We start from the raw sequence: 5,925 nt of genomic DNA, 5'->3' as shown, positions 1-5,925 counted from the left end.
GCGAAGTCCCCGCCCACCTCTCTACACAGCCTCCCCTCCCCCATTACCGGAATTTCCCTGTCTAGGGATTCATTCACTTAAAGGGGAAATGACATAAGAGCCTTTGATTTCACTAGAGGAATTTTTCTTGGTCAGGCCTTTTGTTTCCAAACTGTGACGTGCTGTGGAGGGCTGTCTTCCAGAGGGGAGAGTACACTGTGTACTTTCATCACGTATATAGAGAGGAAGCGCTCTTGATTGCCGTTCTGGACAATGCAATTACCACACAAAGTGGAGCTAATCTTTCTTTATGAATAAAGCAGAACCCTGTCTGTGTCCCCTGTAGAAAGAGTCACCCTTTCTTGGTTTCAGTTGTCACTGGAACAAGAGATGGGAAATCCAAGATATCAAAGCAAACCTTCAATAATACCCCATCCCCTTCACAAAATCACATGTTTGTTTTTTTACCTTTATTCTGGAAAGCAGACCGTGCTTTCACTTTGCAATGCAAAAATTACATCCTCGCAGCCTCCTGGGATACTTACGTCCTGCATTTCAGGAGGCTTTAGGGCTGAGATGGACAAACTCCAACTCTCCAGCTGTTTGGAACTACAAATCCCATGAGTCATTGCAAGATTATCACAGGCATGACAGCACGACAAAAGCTACCATCACTGTTCGCCCAAAAGTTTTCTGTCTGACTCCTTCAATTTTCTGATGAATTCCTGCCAATTCATGAACAACCAGCTGAAATTCATTCATTGGGTGGCCCTGTTGGTAGGGTTGCCACTTGTTCAGGATTCGCCTGGACAGTCTGGGTTTTGAATGCTGTGTCCAGGTTTCATGGCAGCAGAAACCCTGACAAGATATCAGCCAGGCAGGGGCAACCAAAATTAGGGTAGGGGCTACTGGCCCCCCACTGAAAATAGTCTCAACTGTGATATTTACATATGAATGAGCAGCGCTATTTACATATGAGTAAGCCGCGATTCATTCTCCCAAAAAAATGTCTGCGCGTCACTTGAGTGTTTGGGTTTCGCTTGAAGAAAAGGTGGCAACCCTACTTTTGGCAGATTTCCATCCGGCAACCTTTGATCAGAAAATCGAATGAGTCAATCAGAAAATTATCTGAACAGCGATGGCAACCGTGCTGATCATCTCACCACCCAGCTCTGGATCTGGCCGGCGTCCTGCCCAGCTCACTGATGTCTCTGGTTGCCAGGAGCTGCTGGGGGTTGCTGGATGCTTGGTAGGATGCTGGCCGGAGCATCCCACTCAGCTCTTGGCAACCAGTGACATCACTAATAATAAACTTTATTAAAAAAGGATACTACTCACATATCCTAGATAAAAGTAAGGTATTTGGTAAGCAGCCACAGACACTGTGTGCAATCGCTCAGCTCCTCTACTCCACCCTACGTACGCTATGTCAAAGGGCGTGACTTCATTCATCAGACCCCTGATGAAGTCACGCCCTTTGACGTAACGTACGTAGGGTGACGTACGTTACGTCAAAGGGCGTGACTTCATTTATCAGATCCACAGTGTCTGTGGCTGCTTACCAAATACCTTACTTTTATCTAGGATATGTGAGTAGTATCCTTTTTTAATAAAGTTTATTATCCTTTTAAAACCATCTGCACTACGAATCTCCATTTTTTATTTGATGCATGGGCCATTCGGATGAATAAGGTGCATGTTATATATATGCGTTTCTTCATTCATTTTTTACACATTGTATCACATTACTTCAAGGTCAATATCTACTATATCTGACACTTTTGCGGTTTCATTCTTACAGCGCGGCTTTTACCATTAATTTCATACCTCTTGAACATTTAACGAATTCTGCTGTTTTGCTGATACTCGCTCCATGGCTCGCGCCAACAATCATCCCACGTTCAAAGGCTGTTAAATTGTGTTGTTTACCCATATCTTCAGGAAAAAAATCACTTCTACTGTCGTGGTAAACAACCTGCTTCCGTATTTATAATGGTCTGGCCCTCTAGCAACTTCAGCTCGAAAATTTTAGCTAATTATAGCTAAATTTGCCTACAAACGTCAGGTGGTCATAATAAACTGGCCACTCAGTGTACATGCAAACATGCAGTGGTATTGTAAAGGTGCCCATACACTGCTCGATTCTCGTACGAGAATCGCGGGAAATCCCGCGATCGTACGAGAATCGAGCAGTGTGAACGGAGACGTGCGACCGTTTCTACTGTGCGGTCGCACGTCTTCCGTCTAACCAGCATGTTTGAAAACCAGCCGGGAATCGTAAGATTCTCGGCTGGTTAGAACGGTGCTCGGAAGACAAATGCCGAACGGGCCGGTGTGCGCATCAGCATTGCGGTCATCGGAAGCCCGCCCCTCAGGGGGGCGGGCTTGCGATGATCGAGAGTGCGATCTGCCTGTCCAAGATATGCAGATCGTACGTTTTTTTAATCCCTGTACAACGATCGCAAGACTAAGGTCTTGCGATGGTTGTAGAGTGTATGGCCACCTTTAGGCACATACCTTGGAGCTTCTGCTGGGTGCTCAGTTGTCAGGGACACAACCACTAATTCTATCTATACATCTGTCACTTCTTAATAATAACAACTAGTGATAACTGAACATGCTTCTACTACCCTTCCTGTACCTCGGAGCTAGTGTTTAGGTTTTGGTGGGCTGATATCATAGTAGCACAATGGCAGGCCATCTCTTCTCACAACCACTTTGCAGGCAGAGGTCTGTGATGGTCTTGCAGCTGTAGATGAAAGTCTGTGGTGGTTTGGTGGCTAAATAAGGAAACTCGCGGTGAGCTGGTAGCTGTAGAATAACGTTCGCAGATATTGGGGCTACATTAGATGCCATGTGGGGCTCTAGTGGCTGGAGGTGGTGGCCTGTTCTGTGTTCTGGGGGCTTTCGGAGGGGTCTGTGGTGTTTTGTTGCCTGCTGGAGGGGTCCGTTGTGTTCTGGAGGCTACATGAGGAGGTCTGAGGTGTTCTGGAGGATACAGAAGGGGTCTGTGGTGTTTTGTTGCCTGGTGGATGGGTCTGTGGTGTTCTGGAAGCTACATGAGGAGGTCTGAGGTGTTCTGGGGGCTACAGGGGGGGGTCTGTGGTGTTTTGTTGCCATAGGAGAAGACAGGCTGGGGGGAATTTATCAAATCTGGAGCAGATTCGCGTTGTAACCAATCAGCTTCTATCTCTCATCTTCAAATCTCAACTGAGCAAACTGAAGAGAGATGCCGATTGGTTTCCATGGGCAACTGCTCCTGATTCTGGCTGCTCCAGTTTTGATAAATTACCCTCACTGTGTATAGACGTGATGATTTACGGGACCTTAGACAACTGCAGAGGAGAGAGGTGGAGAGAGGTGGAGAGAGGTGGAGAGAGGTGGAGAGAGGTGGAGAGAGGTGGAGAGAGGTGGAGAGAGGTGGAGAGAGGTTGAAAAGGCCAGTATAAAGCTGGCCATACACCTACATATTATCTGGAGATTTTCTATGGTCAGATGGAAAAAGTGCAATAGGTTCCTCCATCTACGCTAAACTGTGTGGATGGAGGAATCTCCTGCTTGGTCAAATTCAGTATCTTGCTAGTCGGCTCCGCTGGCTGTCAAAATACCTGAACAAGCTGATTGGATGCAGGCATTGTTCAGGTATTTTGAGAGCCAGCGGGGCCAACTAGCAAGATACCAGTGACTTTTAGCGTAGATGGAGGAATCTGATGCACTTTTTCCATCTGACCATAGGCTAATAGAAAAAAAATCTATAGGTGTATAGCCAGCTTAAAAAGAAGCCGGCTCAGAGCATCAGGTTAGTATAACTTTTTATTTTCCTAGAAAAAAAATAAGCTGTTAATCCTTGCAGTGCGGGGGTAGCCCCACTGCAAGGGTTAATAAAGTTTTTTCCTGCAGTTCTTTTTTTCAGCTGAACTCCAGGTATAAATATTTATTTCCACTTACATTGGTCGAGCTTGGCCCAATATAAGTATTCATATTTTATACCCAGTAGGGCCTGGGATCCTGTAAAACACTGTAATAGCCACCACTACTACATAGAGGGTCACTTACTCAGCACAGGGGCTTTTTCAGTGAATACTATCCATTCTCTGATTGCACAAGGGCGGTCACATCAATTCCTCACGTCCAATCAGAGAATGCCTTGTATTTGTTAATAAAAAATACTAGGTGTTCGCTGAATGGCTGCTGTGCTGAGCAAGCAAGCCTCTGTGTTTTCACAGCAGAGGGGAAGTCGTTCATCACAGTGGTAGTACAGGACCCAGAAGATCTCTACTACATTGCTTTACAGCACGGAAGGGGAACCTCCGAACCCTTTAGCTGTGGTGAAACTGCAAATCCCATGAGGCGTTGCAAGGTTCTCACAGCCACAGGCATGACTCCCAGAGACAGATGCATCATGGAATTTGTAGTTTCAGTACAGCTGGAGAGCCATAGGTTCCCCACCCCTGCTTTACAGGATGCTAAGGCCCTACCAGTTATTAAATATTTATACTACATTGGGCCATACCTGAAGTTCAGTTTTAAGCCAAAACTCCCAGTAGACCTCATACTTACAGGTACAGATGCAAATGAATACAAAACACAACCAGCTGTGTCGCTGTACATAGCTACAAACATAACAAAGCAACACAAGTCCGTTAACAGGCAAGGGTCAATAACAGCTAAGAGGGGCAGTGCCACTGAGCATTACAAAAGTATTTTCTTCTTTTACCATGATATTATGTAAATCATTTTATGGAAACATGTAAACTTGCTTTGTGACTTAAGGGCTGCTTTTACAAAGGTGTACTTTATGACTTGAGAAATTGGAAATTTAGACAAGGTGTTCAGAAAAGTGTGGGCCAGTTTTACAACTAATTTGCATTGTTGTCCACTGTACATTTGTATATCTGTTTCCGCAGGGCCGGCCTTAGGGATCAATAAAAGTTTTATTTTTATCATACTTTTTAATCAGTTTTTTGGGGGGCTTAGCAAAATGGTTACTGAGGGGCACTGTAAAGCTTTCTCGCACAGGGCGCCTAAAGACTTAAGGCCGGCCCTGTGTTTCCGATGTTCCAATGAAGTACTGTTGCATAGTCTATTAAAATGGATGCCTTTTACATGTAGATACTAGATGTTCAGTGTTTCCTAGGCAGTACTAATGTATCATTTGTAATTATTGTAGTTATATATTTATGGAGGCAGCTATACAGTATTTGCTCATTACATATGCAGGCTCTGCTTCTTCTTTGTGGTGCGTCTAACTACGCAAGACTACACTATGTGAATTTTGACCGGTTCTTAATGAACCAGGAGGAATGTGCACAGTGGGTGCCAATGTCAGCCGGCATCCCTCGATCAGCTGATTGACGGTGTCGGTCGGAAAATATTAGAGCGCACAGAGCCGAACAGCTGCTGGTTCTTTTTGGGTTTTCTGACAATGAAGACAGTGGGTAATTCCCCGATCAACGATCATAAGCATTGATGGATTATAATTTTCTTTGTTCAGCCTGCTGGTTGCCGAAATAAATATTACAGTGTATGGCCAGCGTACGGGGTTGATTTACTAAAAGCAAATAGGCCGTTCACTTTAAAATGGAATTTTCCTTGGTTTAGTGAATGAGGTGAGGCTCTGCTGACTTCCATCATCCAATCATGTGTAAGCAAAAATGCTGTTTTTTTTTTACATTTTCCTGGCACATGATTGCGTATTACGATTAGGGAAAAATTCTTTTGCAAAGTGAACTGCCTATTTGCCTTTAGTAAATCAAGCCCTATAAGTCAGCTGACTGATTTAAAATAATTCAGTTCCTGTGTGGCTGATATTCTATTTTACCAGTTTTTAAAATATTAGCAGAGTAATTGCATTGAACCACTGGTAACCAATCCAGAAATCTTTATTTCCTCATAATAATTCAAAATATGCAGTCATTGAAAATATACTTGACTAAAGGTGCCCAT

Source organism: Nanorana parkeri, unplaced genomic scaffold, assembly GCF_000935625.1.
Source record: "Nanorana parkeri isolate BGI_ZX_2015 unplaced genomic scaffold, ASM93562v1 scaffold1782, whole genome shotgun sequence".
NCBI lineage: Eukaryota > Metazoa > Chordata > Amphibia > Anura > Dicroglossidae > Nanorana > Nanorana parkeri.
Note: the sequence above shows the minus strand (reverse complement) of the source record.